The sequence below is a fragment of the Scylla paramamosain genome, chromosome 12 (genome assembly GCF_035594125.1).
Source record: "Scylla paramamosain isolate STU-SP2022 chromosome 12, ASM3559412v1, whole genome shotgun sequence".
In the NCBI taxonomy this organism is placed as follows: domain Eukaryota; kingdom Metazoa; phylum Arthropoda; class Malacostraca; order Decapoda; family Portunidae; genus Scylla; species Scylla paramamosain.
In genome coordinates, this window is record NC_087162.1 from 27434853 (window position 1) to 27455849 (window position 20997).

The 20997-nt window shown below is 41.0% G+C and overlaps 1 long non-coding RNA gene across 1 annotated transcript; it reads right to left on the minus strand.

The window, feature by feature from the left end:
- Nucleotides 1-12258: 12258 nt before the first annotated feature.
- On the minus strand, nucleotides 12259-16133 carry LOC135105473 (uncharacterized). The gene is made up of 3 exons (XR_010270858.1): nucleotides 15796-16133; nucleotides 13102-13219; nucleotides 12259-12839 (listed from the first exon to the last, which is right to left on the minus strand). It is a non-coding gene; the product is annotated as an uncharacterized LOC135105473 (long non-coding RNA).
- Between the last annotated feature and the right edge of the window lie 4864 nt (nucleotides 16134-20997).

The following is a 20997-nucleotide window of genomic DNA, read 5'->3' on the forward strand; positions in this document are numbered from 1 at the left end:
CGTATTTATCTCACCTCTCCTGTGATATATAGGAGTCCAACAAGTAATTCGACACTAACAAGTTAACACAATATTTTCGAATTATTCTTGCGGTTGAACAGGCTCGAATGTTCTAAGTTCGAATCAGTGAGGGAGTTTTCCGTTAGCTAGCCGTTTAGGAAACCTGGCTGACGTGTAGCTGGCCGATTTAGCCTGAACCAAATGCATGTGAACTGAACTCCTTGTCTCCTGCTGACTGACTGACTAAAAAGGTCACACTTGCGCTTCGGCCTTGTATCATCCCGCTGCTTGGAAATCACGTGAGTACACTGAGCTGACTCTCACAGTAGATTACTTTTGCTTATGAACTTTATTTCGTTAACGATCTCGAATAGCATTTTTTCCGACCATATACAGCGCGAAACTGTCTTCTTTTTTGTGTGTGTGTAATATCCTTCCGTTTTCATCACAATGCAAGACCTCGTAGTGTGCTTAACTATAATAATTTGGCACCATGATATTCGGTAGCTCTATAACTGAGGTGTTCAGAAACGAACATGATTCCCGCCCATCAGTCCAAGGTAATGATCTCACTGGGAAGTCAGGAAACAATGGCTGGACTAATTTTCATGTTAGATAGAGCTGCTATTCAAGACCTCGTATTTTTTTTTTAATATTGACTCGTCTTAATGAATCCCTTTTGCAACTGTTACATTTATAGTTCTATTCAACCTCCTCTGCAGTGCTCTATCCCTTGTTATAATTACACTGTGTGGTTAAGTAGTAGTTTAATCCATACTCTGCAGTTTTGTGTACGAATTTTCTTCATCTGTTTCACTAATGATGACACTAATGGAAGTCTTCATTCCGTCACCCTCAGATTTCAGGGAATTTCAACAAGAGGAGTACTTGCTGGTCTCGGGACTTCATTAAGGTAATTCAATTCAGACTCATTTTGGCAATATTTGATTTTTTATTATTTGTTTACATAGTGAGTTAAGTTATTCCAAATTAGAAGAAGACAAGTGTGTGTGTGTGTGTGTGTGTGTGTTGCGCTAGATAGTGAAGAGTGGAGCGTCGAGGAATCAATGAGAATGAACAGTGATGGGAGACGGGCGGCGCCACCATCTTGCCTCGGGGAGAGAAGAGCTGCTGCAACTGAAGACCGCTGAAGTAGGCGCGCGGAGCTTTACCACCTCTCACAGTACCAATAGGACGTAAAAAGCATTCCAGTGGCAGAGTCTCCTGAATTACGAAACAACAGGTGTGAAAAAATAGCTGTGTCCATTTGTGGTAATTTCTGTTATTAGAAGTCTTTGAATATATGTAGGTCATATAACGCTGTGTTGTAAAAAGGTGCTACTTCTGTCACAAGTGTTCTGGGGTTCAAATGTAGCGGTCTACAAGTTGTGCACTGTGTAGGGTTCAACAGATATAGATTCAACACCAGACACGGGAGTAGCTGTGAGGTTGTGTGATTTCTCAAAAAAAAAAAAAAAGTACTGTCACTTGATTACAGAGAAGCTGAGGTTCTGTACTCGTGGTGGTGATGGTGGTGGTGGTGGTAGTCGTCGTTGTAGTGGGAGTGGTGGTGGTGATGGTGGCGGTGAGTGGTGGCGAGGGTAAAGCAGTGGTGGTGGTGGTGATGGTGAGGATAGAGGAATGGTGGTGATGGTGGTGGTGAGTGGTGAAGATAGTGCTGTGGTAATGGTGGTGATGGAGTAGTGATGGAGATACAACAGCGGTGGTGACGATGAGAGTGGTGTGGAGATACAACAGAGGTGGTAATGACGGTGAGTATGACTAGTGGTGGGGACACAGTGCACACATAGCAATACATTAGGGTGCAGGTGAGTGGTGGTGGCGGAGATACATGCATTAGTAGTGGCAAAGACGGTGATTCACTGTCCTCATCATCATCATCACTATCTTCGTCACTATCATCACCATCACGTTCAGAGTCACCTTCACCACCACATCATCCACTGCTGTGTTGGTGAGGAGAGGAGGAGAGACGGAGATCCGCATTGCAGCCACCGATATCGCAAAAAAAAAAAAACATATTTTGCCAGATTCCTTTTGGTAGTTCATGCAAATCTTACGTCAGATAAAAAAAACATTCCTTTATTAGTAAATTGGCTGCACTCTAACCGCTCGGCGAAAAGTGACAAAACAGAAGCTGCAAAGAATCCAGCATACCTACTCGTGGCAGTCTCTCTGTAAAACAACTTATCTACACCCACCCACCTGTTGTCCCAGCTGTCGTGTGGCAATAGTACAGGTGTCATGTAGGATCAGCGGCGTCAGTGTTGTGGTGTGGCGGCTGTGTGGCGGTTGTGCGGCGTGTGCCCAGTCCATTGCAAGGCAGGGAATATGCGTTGTGCCATGTGTGCGCCAGTTTATTTGACACAAAAGAACGTAAGGATCAGCGCCACAAAACATGACAGGTTGTAGTGGCATGGGCCTTGAGGAAAGTTGACTTGCAGGCTGAGATTCTTAAAGGTTGCAGTTCGTTTTTTCCTCCTCGCACTTTGAACCACTAAGATAAAAAGAAAAGTTCCCCTTTTTTTTTCTCTCTCTCCCTTGGTAGCCATTCCAATATTCGCTTTAATTATAAAGTATTTTCTTCCACATGTATTTAAGCCCGATACCATAATGATTAGATACAGCCTCCTTTTTTTCTACCTATTTGAATAGTGTCTGGAATCATCATGCAAATCTTCACTTTTTCATCACAAGTTTAACGTTCGTCCGTACCACATAGCATCACCAGGCTCATTTTTTCATAACGTCGCATTTTATAGTGAATGATATGATAGAGGTATTTGGCCTTACGAGATGTGAGTGAGTGATGAGTCCTGCTGAGATGGTACCCTGTTTCGCACCCTGCCGCTGAGTGCTGACGCTGCGAGCCGATCTGCAGTTTCCATTCGTCTTTCCTGATATTTCATGGGGTTAAGCAAATAATGGCTAAAACTTCATCGCTGAAATTTGGCACTTGCTACCCTTCCTAATCTACTGTCCCAATGGTTGCAAGATTCGTAGCCTGATGCCCCTCTTCTGTTCAAGCGTCAGGCTGAGGCTAGTATTCAGAAGCTCATTGCTCTCTCACCACGACTATATTCCAAGGCCACATAGATGGTTAGCCGGGTTCTCAAGAGTAGTTTACCTGCTAATTTTCTATCACCACGATTATATTCCAAGGCCACAGAGATGGTTAGCCGGGTTCTCAAGAGTAGTTTACCTGCTAATAATGTAGAAATCTTGTTAATCTGTCACTAGAACCATAAAAAAAACACCCTTAAAAAACCGTGTCTCTTTTAATTTGAGCTTATTGAGAGGTGCGGCGCAGTTTGTCATAATGAGTCATTGCACTACTGCGGCATAGATTTAATTATATTATAGATGTCATGAGAGGGTTTGTAAAGTTTAGGAAACAAAAAAGTCTGTACCTTCCCTTAATTTCAAATGTTCTTATGTTCTTAAATCGGTAGTGAAGCCAAAAACACATATATTCCACTACACGTACGAATCCTTTCACAATATATTCAAGAATTTATCTCACTGGGGATGTAGAATCCTTGTTAAATTACCTCTAGATAAATTAAAACACTAGAATCCTTGTTAAACTACCATTAGACTAATGAAAGCACCGTTGAAAACACTAGTAACTTCGGCTAGAACCCGTTTGAAGCAGTTGAGATTCCGAAACGTTTGAGAATGCGATCCGAGAGTCACTGAAGCTGTATCGAAAAAGTAACCATCCTCTCTCTTCTCTCTCTCTCTCTCTCTCTCTCTCCAAGCACATCCCAACGCTGTTCTTTCTCCCCCGCAAGGTTCCTCGGTGGAGCTCCTTCGGGCAGTGTTCAATATTCCAATGTGGTGGTGAGCCTTTACCGACGGCATATTTCATTTCTTGCGGGTCTTCCTGCGCGACGGCCACACAGATGACGGCATGGAGGAGGAGAAGAAGGAAGAAGAGGAGGGCGAATAAGAGGAAAGGAGAAGTAAGGCAAGTGAACGACATAGGCAACACAGGAAGTAGGGAACGATGAGTCAGAGGAGGAGGAGGAGGAGCACTGCAGGAGAGGGAACGTGATTGATATTTTGTCCTTATTGTCTGTCATTTGCTTCTCTTACAATACCCATCTCTCTCTCTCTCTCTCTCTCTCTCTCTCTCTCTCTCTCTCTCTCTCTCATCAACTGGTAATAGAGTAAAATGCCTTCAGCAGAGTCACGAGTACTGGACAAGTAACAGATGATTGGACAACTCACACTCTTCTTACCTAAAATAAGATAAACTGGAAAGTGAAAATGGTACAGCTCATGGTCAGGTGTTCACTTCTGATGTAATGACACGCGCCCCCCGTAGAAAAATAAGACAAAAAGAAAAAAAAAAAATTCACCATGCTTGTATATGTAAATGTGTATAATTGTGAATTGAAATCATGCGGAAATCAGAAGGGGTAGCGCTGCGTGATTACTGGCTGTGGTAAAAAGAATGTAATGGTGTGTTTTGATATGGGATCTTAAGTCCTCAGATTTTTTTTACAATCTAGTAACAGCTGACAAATGATACACCACTACCACTACCTTCACTCTTGCATGTACCCAGTGCCTTCATTCTTCGTCCCTCATTCACCTCTGTCCCCGCACCTCCCCTTTAACGCACACCTCATCACCTCCAACATCAACCGCTTTGGCATCTCGGTTTTCCATTTTCTACAAAGCACCTCTTCCTTCCCCGTTCTCCCTGCCGCCCTTCCGTCAAGCCCATAACTGCTGCTGGAAGAGGATCTGGAAGGCAATTTTTCCCTCAGGAGTTCACAGGCCACGGATTTTCTCTCAGCCTTGTAAACGCAGAGCTAGAAATGCCCTATGTAGATCCGCACGCTGCCAGCAAACACCTGAAGCGGTTACCTGGTTGTCTTGGTAGCCAAATTTCCACTCTTGAATGATGATGTGATTATTTCTTTCCCTCTCGTGTAGTGCATCTCGTCCTCTTGGTGTGTGTGTGGGCGGGGGCTAGAAAAAGAAAAGAAAATGGAAAATACGTAGTGTGCAGGCAGGACGTTAAAAATGAATACTCTGTGTGGGTGTGGCGCGGGCGTGGACGTAGTGCGGCATGGCGAGGCGAGGCAGGGATCGGGGGCGGCAAGAGTGGGTTTGGGATTGTGATGAAAACAACAAAAAATATCAGTCGGAGGCTTTACTATTTCCTCCAGGCCTCCATGTAGCTTAGGGAGGGAGGGAAATATAGAGAAGCAGATAGATAAGTAGATTTGTCGTAGTGGTAGTAAGAGAGAGAGAGAGAGAGAGAGAGAGAATATTTAGTGTATGAAGGATTTACGAAAAGAGAAAATAAAGGAAAGGTGTGGACGGGTGGCGGCAGCGTGCATGCTTCAGTGGTCAGCGCGGCCACCTTTGCTGATGGTCTTAGCGTCAAAGTGGAGGCACATCTTGATGTCCAGGAGGACGTTGAGGCCAATCACTACCTTCTCCTCCACATCGTTGACGTGGAAGGAGGTGGTGGCTGACATGCCCAGAAAAGTTACGTGTGCCCCGCTGGTGCAGCCCGTGATGGGCAGTGTGCCCGTGATGGTGGCGGCGCCGACAGATTTCACCCGGCGTATCTTAAGTCGCAGCTCCTTTGCCTGTCTGCATGACATGAAGCAGCAGGTGGAGCCCGTGTCCAGCAGGGCAGACATTTCCTGCCCCATGATGGTGCAGCTGACGTACGTGGCTCGGTTCAGGAAGGGCAGTGGGGTCGGAGGGTGCAGCTGGCGCAGCTGTAGGGATGGCCTAGCGCGGCAGCAGGTCAGTACACCCCTGTAGAAGGTCAGGGTCTCAAGGCCCAGGATGGGAATGGCTGGGGACATCACCACCAGCATGGGCCGCAGCACCACGCCCTGGGAGCAGTGGAGTGGTTCTCGCAGCACCCCGTGGATGGTGGGGCTGTACTGCGCCACCGGGTTGCTGAGGCAGGCCTTGAAAGGCTCCAGACTCCCCAGCAGGCCAGCCTCCTTCACGACGTCACGGGGCAGCACTGATACGTTGGCGCCGCTGTCCACCAGGAAGGCCACCTTGGTGTTCGCCAGGCGGACCTCCAGCAGCAGCTTGTTCTCCCTGCAGACGAGGGGAAGAGTGTCGTTCTTCATGTGTTTTATTATTTTTTTTGTTTTTGTTTTTTTTTGCTTTTGTTTATTTCATAATATTCACCAGAGAGGAAGATGAAACAGAGGAAGGCAAGGGAGCGAGCAACACTGGCAACATAACTCAGATAATGGAGCGGCGCTCGCTTAGGAAGTTTTGCCGCGACCTTAGTAATGCAATTAAAGACACTGACCCGCGAGCATTGCCCTGCTCTGGAGCGGCGGCGGCGGTGTCCCTTTTGGAGGCGCGGTAGCTCCTCGGAGAAAATTACGTCGAAAATTTGAAGTGTTGCGGAGAGTCTGTCTTCTGTTTATAATAATTAGGTTATCGTGTTAATTAGTCTTATAATTTCGCTCAATCACTCGTCTGACATAACCTAACCTAATATTATATAATGAATTAAAGAGGACTTAGGAGGTAGAGAGCGTATGCGAGTGTCATATTTGGCTTCAATAAGTTTGTGTAGTTCATTATACTATGAAGCAACATTTAAGTTTGATGCGACGCGTCAAATATTATAGATATAGTTTTGCCTCAGTTTCTGCCTCGATGCATCAAACAAGAGGAATTACTTAAGATCAGATGCCCTGCGCACTAGGATTATGAAGTGGAGTTTCTCACCTGTACAGGAGGAGGAGGAGGAGGAGGAGGAAGAGGAAGAGGAAGAGGAAGAGGAAGAAGAGGAGGTAACACTTAAAATGATTGTTCTTGTCTGTACAGAGGAAGTTTTTGTTGGCATTTGTTTGCTCTCGCATTCTTATCCATCTTAACTTTTCTCCATTATTCGTTGAAGTCCTCGGTGGATGCTTATTCTCTCTCTCTCTCTCTCTCTCTCTCTCTCTCTCTCTCTCTCTCTCTCTCTCTCTCTCTCTCTCTGCCGCCTCCCACCTCCCGTTCTTCACGCCAATTAAGCTAATCACCCCCTCCATGTAATTTCGGGCTAGGTAACGTCTCACTAATTACATCAGCACCTGTATGCTCCAGAAATTCGAATAGCTGGTGCTGTTAAAAATTCTGGCTGCGTTTCCTTCGCTCTCCTTCCTTCCTTCCTTCCTTTGCTTCTCCGTCTCCTCCTCCTCCTCCTCCTCCGTTTATTCTTCTTTTTCCGTTACTTTGTTTTTCTCTTATTTCCTTTTTATTTTAAGGTGTTTTCTTTTTCTTTCTCTACCTACTCTACTTTTATTTTCTAATTAATTTTACTTCTCTTCCCTCTTCCCCCTCCACCTCCTCCTCCTCTTTTTCTTCTTCCTTCTCCTCCTCCTCCTCTTCCTTCTACTCCTCCACCCGTTTTTTTTTGTTTTTTGTTGTTGTTATTGTTAGAGAGAGAGAGAGAGAGAGAGAGAGAGAGAGAGAGAGAGAGAGAGAGAGAGCAGCGAAGGGAGAAGTGGGGAGCATCAAGTTAGCTGAGGAATTTCGTGAAGGAGTAAAGGAGATGGTCTTGGAGAAGGTAAAAAAAAAAAAAAGGACTCAGACAGGTTATGAGGAGTGACGTGTGTGAGAGTGGTGATAATGAGGACAGACAGGCAAAAGGTACTGCAGGAGTAAACACACACACGCACACACACACACACGCAAGCAAGCAGACGAGGGAGGCAAAAAGACTGGGAGACAGATGAGGAGACGGGAAAATACTGGGAGAGATACAGGAAGGAAGGTGTAAAGATCAGAAGACGGAGAGATAAGAGGGAGGAAAAAAAGTTTAATGTTCCATGGGCTTTTGATAATTTCATATACCCCTGGACACTGCGAATTAGCTCTTACTTTCTTGTTATAGGTCAAATTACTAAGCTGTTGTGGTTTTCAGGTGAATGTCAAAGGTATTAAAATTTAGACAAGGAAAAACAGGCAGGGAGAGACGAAGATAAGTAGAAAGGGAAAGGAAATACAAAGATAAATAGAAAGGGGAAGGAAATACAGAGTTACAGCCATGGTAGGACAAAGAATCACGCCCTGAGAACGTTGAGTTAGGGAGTACGGAGTGTTTAAAGTTTGTCTTGCTTCTCTTTCTTTGTGTCCGCCTATTTATTTGCTTGTATTACTTGTTTGTTGAGTTATGTGCCTGTCAGGTGTGTGTGTGTGTGTGTGTGTGTGTGTGTGTTTCGGTTTGTCTTCCTGTCTGTCTGTCTGCTTGTCTGTCTGTGTTTATGTACAGTATGTATGTACTCGTATGTCTCTTTTTCTTTAAACACGCCAGAGAGAGAGAGAGAGAGAGAGAGAGAGAGAGAGAGAGAGAGAGAGAGAGAGAGGGAGAGAGAGAGAGAGAGAGAGAGAGAGAGAGAGAGAGAGAGAGAGAGAGAGAGAGAGAGAGAGAGAGAGAGAGTTCATCAACGTTTGTATTTTTTTTCAGGGGAAATAACTTTGCTTCCACACACACATTTTTTTTCTGGGTTTGTTTTTCTGTCAGTCTAACTGTCTATGCGCTTGACGGTTTGTCTGTCCATCCGTCTGTCTGTTTGTCTGTCTCTCCGCTGTATCTTTTGGCTTTCCTGTCTGTCCGTGCTCTTACAATATGTCCATGTATCTGTTTCTGTGTTTGTCTGTCTGAATTTGGCCCTTGTTTTCTGTCTTTTTATATGCACCATGACGACAAGGACTGTGATTGTGTGTGTGTGTGTGTGTGTGTGTGTGTGTGTGTGTGTGTGTGTGTGTGTATGTGTGTGTGTGTGTTACGTGGATAAACAAAATGACGACGACATCCGAAAAAAAAGATCCACACTCACACTGACAAAAAAAAAAAAAAAGAGAAAAAACATACACGAAAAAGAAGAAAAAACAGATTCAAATAGACGCCCCTCAACAAAAAAAAAAAGAAAAAAGAAATGAAAGATTCCCAACACACACACACACACACACAGAGAGAGAGAGAGAGAGAGAGAGAGAGAGAGAGTGTGTGTGTGTGTGTGTGTGTGTGTGATCTCTTTTATATCTCTATTTTACTTTACCGAAAAATCACGTACCGTCCTTAAATGTATTAGGAAGAGAAGGTAAAGAAGGTTAAAGTGATAACAGAAAGAGAGGAAACGTAATAGAAGAAACGTGGAAGCAAGAAATAGAGAAGAAATGTACGGAGTCAGAATTTAAAGCTTACTAGCGAAGAAGAAAGAAAATGGAAGAGAGTGTTTGAAAGAACGAAAATGTTATTGGTAGAAGGAAGAGGATGAAGAAGGGAAGAGACATGAAGTGAAAAAGAGAGGAGGAGGAGGAGGAGGAGGAGGAGGAGGAGGAGAAAATGAAGAAGGAGCAGGCTGAAGAGAAAGAGAAGATATGGAAGTTTACAGTCACTTCATACTGGGGCAGATGGTACTCCGGTCAGATGATCTTTGAGGAAGACACTCAACCTCTTGACGATCCACCGACTCGCCCATCTATCCACCTATCCAAATATCCATCTATACACCAGTTCACCCAGCCACCCTTCCAACTAACCACTTACTCACCCACCTATCCATTCACGCAACAATTTACCTGGCCACGCATTCATACGTAATATCTACCCACACATTTACCCACACAAAACCAAAGTTAGTTGTGCTGACTAACTTTTCTTAGTAAAACCCATGGGGTCTAGAACGAGAGGCAGCATTAGTCACAGTGACTAACATAATGTTAGTCAATTTGTGACTAACTGAGCACTCAACCTGAGTATGGTCTTACTCAAATATATCTGCCTAATGCCTTCGTACTGTTCACTGCTTCTACTAACCACATTAGTAAAGTGGATCATAGGTTAGTCAATTAAATGACTAATTAGTTAGTCTTTCTTAGGCAGATGATGAATCACTAGTACCTTTAATACAAGCAGCTAGCTACTGCTGTCTCAAGGTTAGGGAAAGAATAGGTAATAAATTCAATATATTCATATACAATTAAATGTTCCCTCCATTTCATTGCATAAAAAAAAAAATAAATAAATAAAAAATAAACATTATAATTTTTATTATCTATAGTATAATATGCTTTTCACTTGAACATTTAACAGAAAGCTCCCCTCAAAACTGTAATGATATATAAAACAGATGTAAAAAAATAAACTCCATTAGTAACACTTCATCCTAGCATGAGAAAAAAAAAAAGCAATTCAAAAACAACCTGTTTTGACAAGCCATTAAGTAAATAATACACATTTGTGAGTATTAATCACTAAAACTTGCAATGTGGAAAAGAAAGTAAGCATCTCTTAAGATATGAATATTAAGCCTTCCTCCCATTCATAAACTAAAGGAAAAAATATGTAAGTAAAGTTAACATAAATTAAATGTAAGGAGTTACAGACCCTGTAAAGAACAATTAATTAGTCCACTGCTAATCATTATATCACAGTACTTTTAAGAAACTTAGGGAAACAACCAGTGCAAAAATAGACATTTAACCTTATTTGTACAAGCTTTTAACCCAGATCATATCCATATGTCACCATTAATCCTTTAAAGCCACACAAAAAAAGAAAATGAGTATTTCTATGGGATATACTAACTAAACAAATCTACAGAAATGCTCAGAACAGTAATAAAGAAGCTTCACGTATCACTTGCTATAACAGAGAAATAAAAAAAAAAAAAAAAGGTAAAAAATGCATATAAAAAAAAAATATATGCATCATATGGTACATGAAGAATACTTCCCAATTTGGAGAGAGAGAGAGAGAGAGAGAGAGAGAGAGAGAGAGAGAGAGAGAGAGAGAGAGAGTCTACTCTCCATTCATTATATATATATATATATATATATATATATATATATATATATATATATATATATATATATATATATATATATATATATATAACATAAGATAACAATTCAGTAAGATTTCATGAATACTGGGTTGGGGGGAAGGGGAAGTACAATTATTTCCTTTTCCTTTTAGAAAACTTATTAACATAACATAATGTTATGTATTTATTTCACTGATTAATCTTTTAACTAGTAATTGACTAGTGTGTGTGTGTGTGTGTGTGTGTGTGTGTGTGTGTGAGACAGAGAGAGAGAGAGAGAGAGAGAGAGAGAGAGAGAGAGAGAGAGAGAGAGGCATAATGTGTGGAGTTGAATATATTTGGGAGCAGATTTATGCATTTTTGTAGCTCAATTCTGTCTTTACTTCATTGAGTTTTACAAGTAGAAATACATGTTGGTTCAGCTACAGGTGCACCATCAAATACACACTAGACTGCCCTGTTCTTAGTTCTTCTTCTGGTACCTTAAGGAATAAATAATAGTGTAAACATTAATAACATTTTGACATTAAAATAAAATTTATATGTAGATGTATATCTTTAGGTGATAATATATTCAGAAATTTCAATATATACACACCACTCTAAAATCAAAGGTACTGAAATTTAACCTTAGTAAAAATGGAGTCTTTCCTTTCTCCAAGCAGGTGAAGTAACCTCAATATAAATAAGCAAGCATCTGGTGCAAATAGATAAATATATAAATAAATGTGATAATAAGTAAATCAAATAAACAAAAGAAAATTAACTGTGTAAAGAAAAAGTGAAGATATGGTCACATCCAATAGGACAGTCCACTAATTTGAGTACCAATCTTTTAAAAGTCTCCTGTAATTATTGCTTTATCACATAAGAATTAACAAAAATAAAGCTCCTCGATAGTTCTACTAATTATATGAATGACAAGCATTTTGATTGAATGCTCAGAACGACCAGTATACTAATGATTTTTGTCCTTTGTGTCACAGCAGCAAATCTTTTGTACGAGTATGCGGTTATGTTTTTTACTTGAGACACTATTTGGGTAATATCATAATGCAATAATGCTTTGTCTAAGGATATGATGAGTACTGATCGAAAAAAAAAAAAAAAAGAAAGAAAGAAAACCCCAGCCGAACCTACATGCCCCGACATAATGCACTGATGTTCCGAACTCCCGATTCTTCTCATCATATCCACCAAAACAGTGTGAGAAGTTCTGAACTTCATCACAACCATGGAAGAAACCTTTATCAGACTGTTTGCACTTGCGCTAGTGCCGGCAAAGGTGACTCCAAGAATTCTATCTCCACACGAATTAGTGACCTGTCTTATTGGACTGCAAGGGAAGAGGATGCAGCTAACATTTTTAAAAAGATTGATAATATTTACATCTTAAATTTCAAATTGGACAGCCTATTGGGTTTATTTACACTAGAAATAATGTCTTTCCTTACGAGAGAGAGAGAGAGAGAGAGAGAGAGAGAGAGAGAGAGAGAGAGAGAGAGAGAGAGAGAGATGCTTTACACCTATTAAAATCTTTAACATCACTTATGCTGCAAACAATTATTTAGCCATAGCACTCAGCCAAAAATTTGATAGAAGAGCAGGAATTTAACAATTAAATTAGTACCTTTATAGAAATTGGTGCAAGCATTACAGTTAGATAGGTCATGCTTAATACAATGTTTGGTTTTTGCATGCAGCATAGTTTCATGAATACTAGGCTTATAAAAGTGAAAGATGCATTGCTAATGATGAAAAGATACATATATTAAATTGCTACCAGCTACTGAAATGAACAAGTTGAACTAGACATTACTCACTTTCATTGTGGTCATAGAGTTCAAGTAAGGTTTCCATATACAGAGGAACTGCTTTTCTTTTTTTGAGAATGGCAATTATTGGGAGCCTATATTTCTCCAGCCCTTTCAAAACTGCTACCCTTGGGTCTGGTTCATCCGCTTGTGGTTCTAATTTCAGGAACTCCTTGATTATCTGTAAAGATTTAAGCATCAAATAATTATAAGTGAAGGTTACAGAGATGAGCATCTGCAATAACTGTACTTAGTTATGAGTGCTTATCTCCCGTCACTGAGGCCTTTGAGCCTGAGAGGGAGAATGGAAGTACCGGTAGTTAAATATCAATTACCTACTATAAAATATAAATAGCTTTATACATTATAGCCCTACAAATAAAGTTGACAATTAGTAACAATATGCAGCAAAATCCATAAAGTGTACATATATACACACTTACGCCATCAAAAGTCTGAATCCACGGGTACAAGTTCAGGATTTCTGCTACAAGAATGTTCGTTCCCATTGATTATTTTTTTGCGTCTCTCAGAGAGTGTCAACTGCATAAGGCGTTCAGTCTGAGGAAAATCATTAATGTAAAATTACGAATACGGCACTGATGTGTGTGAAGCGACCTTAACCTGTATCCCTCTGGAGGCATATTCCCGAAGTCTGGTAATGTTTCGGCCCATTTACTCTTGTAGCGGTTAGGTTAGGTTAGATTGAGTTACGTATAGGTAATTTTGTGCGAGAATCTCAATGAGACTATTTTAGAGAGAATCCTACAGTTAGTTATGGAGCTACAGCCTAGAGTTCATACAGGCTGGCGGACGACTTCTTCCAGACTTCAGGAATATGCATTCTGGCCCTTCACAAGAACTGACATCAGATCCCGGTATGAACACAGGCGGTGCATCCCATGTTCTTTTGTCCCTCTTCTCATTGCCTTCCCATTATATATATATATATATATATATATATATATATATATATATATATATATATATATATATATATATATATATATAACACTCAACATCCCTACATGCAACAAAACTTACCAAAACACACTCAAAATACACTCAAAACATCCAAAACACAACCAAAACACCCCCAAAATACCCACTACACTCACCTAAACACAACCAAATATTGAATATTCACTCAAAACATCTAAAAACATCCACATAACCCACCCCAACCACACTAAATTTATCCAAAACACACTCAAAGCACCCCAATATACCTAAAACTCATCCAAACACACTCAAAAGATTTAAAACACCCAAAATACACAACACCCCAAAACTCATCAAACACACCCAAAACACATCAAAACATCCAAAACACACTTAAAGCAACACTCAACACCACAAACACGCCACAAACACACCTTTAAAGACCCAAAATTACTTGCACACAATCAAATACACCTCAAAAGACCTGACACACACACCCAAACTCACCGAAACACTTAAAACAGAAAATAAACCCAAAACAAACTCACTACACCTCAATATAACCCCAAACACACCCATAACACACAAAAACATCCCACAATATACTCAAAACACCCCACACGACTCAAACCACTTACAATATAACTAAAAACATCCTAAACCACATTCAAAACACCCAAAATTCACCCAAAACACAATGATAACAGCAAATATACACCCAAAACACACCTAAACACCACCAAAACACACTCTAAACACCCCACAACATTCCTACATACATCCTAAACATGTAAAACACCTAAAACACACCAAATATTACAGAGAACTGCAGCGCAGCAAGGGAAACTAAGCTAAATATTGTTTACCTGTTTTGCCTCCTCCTCCATTTCTTTTTATTTCTTCCTTCTCCTCTTTCATTTCTCTGATTTTCTTCCTTCTACTACAACTATCTACACGCCTGACTTTAGAAACAGCTGGAAACACTTGGAAAACACCGGAAATTACGGTAAATATTGAGGAGACACTGGAGCAGACCGAGTCCCGAATCCTTGATGACGTCACAGGCTAGGTGCCGGCGCCCCGCTGCCATACGTACGTAACGTATTTAATTTTGAAATTGACCCATAGAAAAAATGAAGCTAGGCTCGAATGCATTATATATTCTGACTTGACAATTACTTGAATTAATATTCACAATATCAAAACACCTCCAGTCTCAGTAGTTATAAAGAAATATTATGTGAAATATGGAAAAAGTGTTGGAAATTTTGACACCATTAAAAGCACTGAAAAGTCCACCTATTCCACTTTACACTGATAAAAAAACATTTTAAAAAATCTGAACTATTTTTTAAAATAATGCACACTTAGTTACAAGCTACAATAAAAAAATAAAGAAGCTAAAAAATGACAAAATCACCACTTTCAACAGGACAATAAGCCTATTCAAATTCCACATACTTAACTCAACAGGAACGCAACATACTTTAAAAATCATAAACGATTTTTTGAAGTAATAAAATCTTCATTAAAGCCTCAAATAAAAAAGCCAAAAACCAGGCTGGGTAAATTTCACCGTACAAACTGCCCCTTGTTTACATAAAAAACAACACCAAATTCAGCACATTTACTTAACTGAAGCAAGAAAAACACTTCAAAGGCAACGAAATATTTTTAGAAACCATAAAATCTTACTATACAAGCCAAATAAATTAATTCAGAAAAATAAAAAAAATATTGGAACCAACAAGCCGGAACAGGTGCCAGTCCATCATGGCGGCCCTCGGCGGCGACCTCAGTGGGGGAGCCGGCGGCCATGTTGCCTTATTTATTCCTATATAACACCAAAACCAGGCAATGACGGATATATCTGACCAGCGGATATGAAGGCTAGACATGTGGATCCATCTTGTGATATGTTAGGCTTACAATAAATGAGAGACGAGGCAAATAATGGCTAATAACACAGCTGACAGCTTGTTTACATATTGGCGAACATTAAATATTTGAATAAATTTCCAACTCTTTCCAGACTCAGACGTAAACAAAACCTAAATATAAATAATTAACCCCTAAAAAAACTAAATAACGAATAATGAATCCTAAATAAACGAATACAAGACACTACAGGGAGGATTAGGGTATTGTGAAGGCAGTAAGGCTGACTGAGGAGAGACTGGCCCCGCTGGACTCACCTTACGTACTCGTGCCTCTCTGGTGATGCTTGACGGTGTTTGGTGCAGGAAGAAGGTGTCGGGAAGATGGAAACACTGGTTAATAGAGCGTGTAGGGCAAGATTGACCAGTGCTGACCAAAACACTGCAGCCAGCCAGCCGCTCGCCGTGGTAACTCCCCAGCGCCACCTGTCACTGATCCAACACCCACCCACAAAAGTTGACATGCTATCAAATAATATGTCAAATAATATAAATATCCTCTCTTCCTGACTCTCCTTTCCCCACTCCACCCCCGATAAGTGATTATGAACGCAATCTTCACTCAGTGCGGCACCGTGTCACCGCAGCAAACACGAACCAGGGCAGAATAGGCTCAACTGAAAGCTCCTACTCTCTCTCTCTCTCTCTCTCTCTCTCTCTCTCCTCACGACTGTTTTTCAAAGCTATAAAGATGATTATCAGGGTTTTCAATGGTGTTTCTCCTGTTATTAATGTAGAAATGTTGTTAATCTGTCACTAAAACCGTAAAAATACCCTTGAAGACCTGTGCAACTACTGACAGAGAGAGAGAGAGAGAGAGAGAGAGAGAGAGAGAGAGAGAGATAACTAGCAATAACACTCACACACACATACACACACCAGTGCATTTATACGAAGGACTCTCCTGAACTAGACGAGGTCATACTTTGATGTATAATTTGGAAATCAGCTATTTTTTTCTATTAAGACACACGCAATTAAACGCTGATTTCCGGACGTGTCACTTGCGATCATACCACGTACTCTCGTGGCCTTGCAATGCGCGGCTGCTTAACGGAATGCATGTTCTCTACTTATGTACTTATGATACAAGTTATTTCCGAAACGTGTCATTTTTTTTTTTTTCCCTACGTCCACTCAGAGGTCAAGCATACGCAGATCACTGGCCCTTCCTTCCGCCTCCATCTTTCACTTTGTCCTCCAAAGCCGTGGGGAGGGTACAGTGTCGCCCCACACACTCGCCACTCACTTTTCCTGCCTTTCTTACACTCTCGGATGCCAGTAAGGCCTAGTACCTTTATATATATACCATCTCCCCAGTGCGAGCGTCTGTCATTAGCGGGGATTTATGACAGACGCGCGCAGTTTATGATGATAATGCGCTATTTTTCTCCTTTCTATGACACGTTGCATAGCTAGGACTGCATAGCTATTACTACTACTACTACTACTACTACTACTACTACTACTACTACTACTACTACTACCAGCGACCTGCTGCCCCTCCTCCCCTTTTCCCCAATATGACACACACACACACAGCGTTGGGTAGTTCTCCTAACCAATGCAACGACTGCTTCGACCCTTTTACTTTGATACGAAATAATTATCACCATCATATGCAATGTATGAAATCTTTATAATTATGTACAAGAACGTTATTAGTGAAAAAAAAAAAAAATAGATTTTGCAAATTCTAACAATTTTAAAGATTGGATGGGGCTATAGAACAAGTAAAGATGTCTCAGTGATTGGTAATTAAGGAAAGATGTACCAAGTGGCTGTTAAATGGTTAAACACCAATTAAACAACTTTGTGACTCGTCTCTGATCGACGCCACACACACAAACACACACACACACATACACTACTCATACAGGGCAGTGAAGCGGGTGGGAGTCCACTGTTATCAACACGTCACCACACCATTACACACCACGGTATCCTTGGCGCCCCGTCCTGTCCCCCCCCCCACCCAACCGAGCCCCGCCAAACCCTGCTCAGCCCCGCCGTTGCTAAGATAACAATTTATCGTCTCTTCTCTTCCCTGTCAATATTTAGCGTAATTTCCAAAGTTTTTCAACTGTCTCCAGGTGTTTCTAGACTCAGGAGGAGGAGGAGGAGGTGGTGATGGTGGAGAAAGGAGGAGTATGAGGGGGAGGGAAGAGGAGCAGAAGGTACTGAGGAAAGGAATAAAACATTTCGGCTCTATATTATAATTTTTCTTTTTTATTAATGGAGTTGGCATTGTTTTGATATTAATCTATTATAAGAAAAGTATAGCAAGTTATAACACATAATATAATCTAGTCTAGCTGAGGTTTTGTTTCTCGCATAAGAATGATATCCGTCATTTAATTAATTTTCTTTTTTCTTATTAGCATGTCTAGGATTGTTTTGATATTTGGTTTAAGACTTCAAAAAAAATATATATAAAAAAAAACGTATAGCAAGTAATATCAATAAAATCTAGTTAGCAATTTGTATTTTTAAATTTGATGTAAGTCCGTTGTCGGATTTGAGAAATTATTTTCGAGGTATTTGGATTTTCTTTATTTATCTGGAAGGCAAAAAAATTGTATTCAGAATATGTAATAGAATCTAGTCTGGCTGTAATTTCTTTCTCGATATTTTTTTTTTGTGGTGCCGTTCGTAAAAGTTAGATTGTTTTCTGGAAATTTCTCTAATAATGGCACGGAATATTTCGATATTCACGGTATTTATTAAAGTATATGACAAGTCAGAATATGTAGTAGTAGTCTGAGTGTCTTCTTCCCATCATTTTCAAAATCAAATTAGTTACGTATATATAAGGGCCGAGACGGGCATTTTCCCTGCCTCCCTTCCTGTCTGTAGATCAATATTTACCTAAATATTTACCATGTGTTTCAGACTCAGAAGTGAAGGAAAGCCAGAATTAACCACGAAAATAGATAAATAACTCCTAAATGCCTCAAATAAAGCTTAAAGAAATTGAGGGGTGCAGCCCCCGTTCAGAGCGCCCATCATGAAAACATGACGTCATCAAGACTCAGACCAAAACTTTCCCTTCTCCCTCCAGTGTCTCTTCGTCAATATTTCCCTCAATTTCCATGGTTTTCCAGGCATTTCCAGGTTTTTTCCAGACTGAAGTGCATGAAATGAATACATGAAGGAGGAAGAAATGAGGAATGGAAGTGTGCAAGGGACTGTAGTAGTAGTAGTAGTAGTAGTAGTAGTAGTAGTAGTAGTAGTAGTAGTAGTAGTAGTACTATCTTCTTCTTATTATTATTAAGAGTGTGAATGATATGTGTGTGTGTGTGTGTGTGTGTGTATAGTGCCGTGTCTGGCTCGATCCGTGATTACCGGCTTGGTATAGAGATAGATATGTTGCTGCTGTGTGTGTGTGTGTGTGTGTGTGTGTGGTGCCTCTTTTTGGTCAGCCCTGTGTGGGAGGAGGAGAGCACATTGATGAAGAACAGAAACAAGCAGGAACATCACCATTACCCCAAGGAAGTGCAGGAGGAGAGGAACACAAGAGGGCGCAGGTTGGCCGCGGATGGAGGGAGCGAAGGGTGCGGGAGACCACGGCTGCCTTCCTATATATCGCGGCTTTAATTATTACGCTGGTTATTTTTTTGTACCTCGATGACGCCTCTGGGAAAGATGCTTGATGGGGGAGAGCCGTGTATCGTTAGCTGGAACAGGATGCACACACAGCATGAGAGGGAGAGAGAGAGAGAGAGAGAGAGAGAGAGAGAGAGAGAGAGAGAGAGAGAGAGAGAGAGAGAGAGAGAGAGAGAGGAAATATTAATTCCATCAGCTCTTTACTCTTCGTGATTGTAATGTCTTCTGTACACCACCACCACCACCACCACCACCACCATCATTTCTTAATCTATCATATCCTCATCCTTGCTTTTTGCTTATGATTTCTTGTCATTCTTGAGTAGTTTCGTAAATCGCACAGATGTTATAGGCATTTACTTGTTTTTCTCTCTTCCCATTCCTGCTTGCTTTTTCTTTTTCTTTCCTCCTTTTCATCTTCCCTTACTTCTTATGTTATTTCCTTTCTACCTTCCGTTTTTCCTTTCTTTTTCTGTCGTATTGCTTTTTTTATTCGTTCCATGTTTTCGCCCTGTCATGTTTATCTTTATTTCCTTTTCCATTTTCTTTGTTTTCAGTTTTTTTTTGTATTACCTTCTTTCCTTTCGTTTTTCCTTTCTTTTTCTGTCGTATTTTTTTTTGTCCCATGTTTTCGTTCTGTCATGTTTATTTTTATTTATTTCCTTTTCCATTTTTTCTTTTTTTTTCTTCCATGGTTTTCTCTCTCCCTCCTGTCTTGCGCTTCTTTTTTTTTTCTTCTTACCTTTTCATTGTTAACTTCTTTTTCCTCTTCACCCATCCTTTCCCACACTTTTTCTTCCATTTCTTCCTCAATCGTTGCTTCTCTTACTTCCATCTCTCCTTCTTTCCTTCATTTCTATCTTCATTCCTTTACTACATAACCACACTTTCCTCCTTTACTTCCTCTTTCCTTAGAAACATTCTCCATTCATAGACGGATTGGGCGCCTGTACATAATTAGCAGCTGGTTATATTTACAAGGGTTTTTAAAGGTGTTTTTATGGTTTTATCGATGGTTTAACAAGCTTTTTACATTATTAACAGGAGAAACACGCTTGATAATTGGGCTAATCATCTTTGTCGTGATGAGAGAACAAAGCATTTCTGATTACGGATCATAATAACCTGCTTAGCGCGTGATGACACCTGCACTGACACACTTGCGCAGGCACAGTATTCATTCAGCTCTCAGTCTAGTAACATAAGCGCACAAGCATTCATGGACATCTACACACACACACACACACACACACACCTGCACATATACACGCACGCACACATGCCAGAGTTATTGCCAAATATTTCATTCTCTGAGTCATGAATTTACAACGAGGCGGGAAACTCCGATTTACGAAATACTGTCCAGCCTCGCCCGTGTGTGTGTGTGTGTGTGTGTGCCGCTTAGCCGACCCGAGGCGTCTGCCCGCTAGGGTGCACTGGTGACGACACACACACACACACGTACGCACGCACGCAGGATTCACTTTCAATAACATCAGCCTACACATTTGGCCTCGCGCCTACACGGGTCCTGTATCCAAGCGGCGCCCAAATTAAAACCAGTTCACAGATTAGTTTTTCATTACATTTCTTGCGCTTCAGCGGCCAACCAGTGCTTCCAGCGTGTCCTAAATGACATGGTATTATGACTGGGGCGGACGGATACAAATAAACCCGGAAATACGGACTTCCAGCATCGCCACAGTGCTGTGAAATGCCTCCAGCTCTGCTATGGGGACCTGACTTGATTCTTTTTGTCACTGAGCATTGAACATTCCAGCCTTGTGGTCCGCGCCGCGCAGTTATTAACACTGGATGCTTCATTATGCTTCATTGTTGTGCATCACGTGCAGA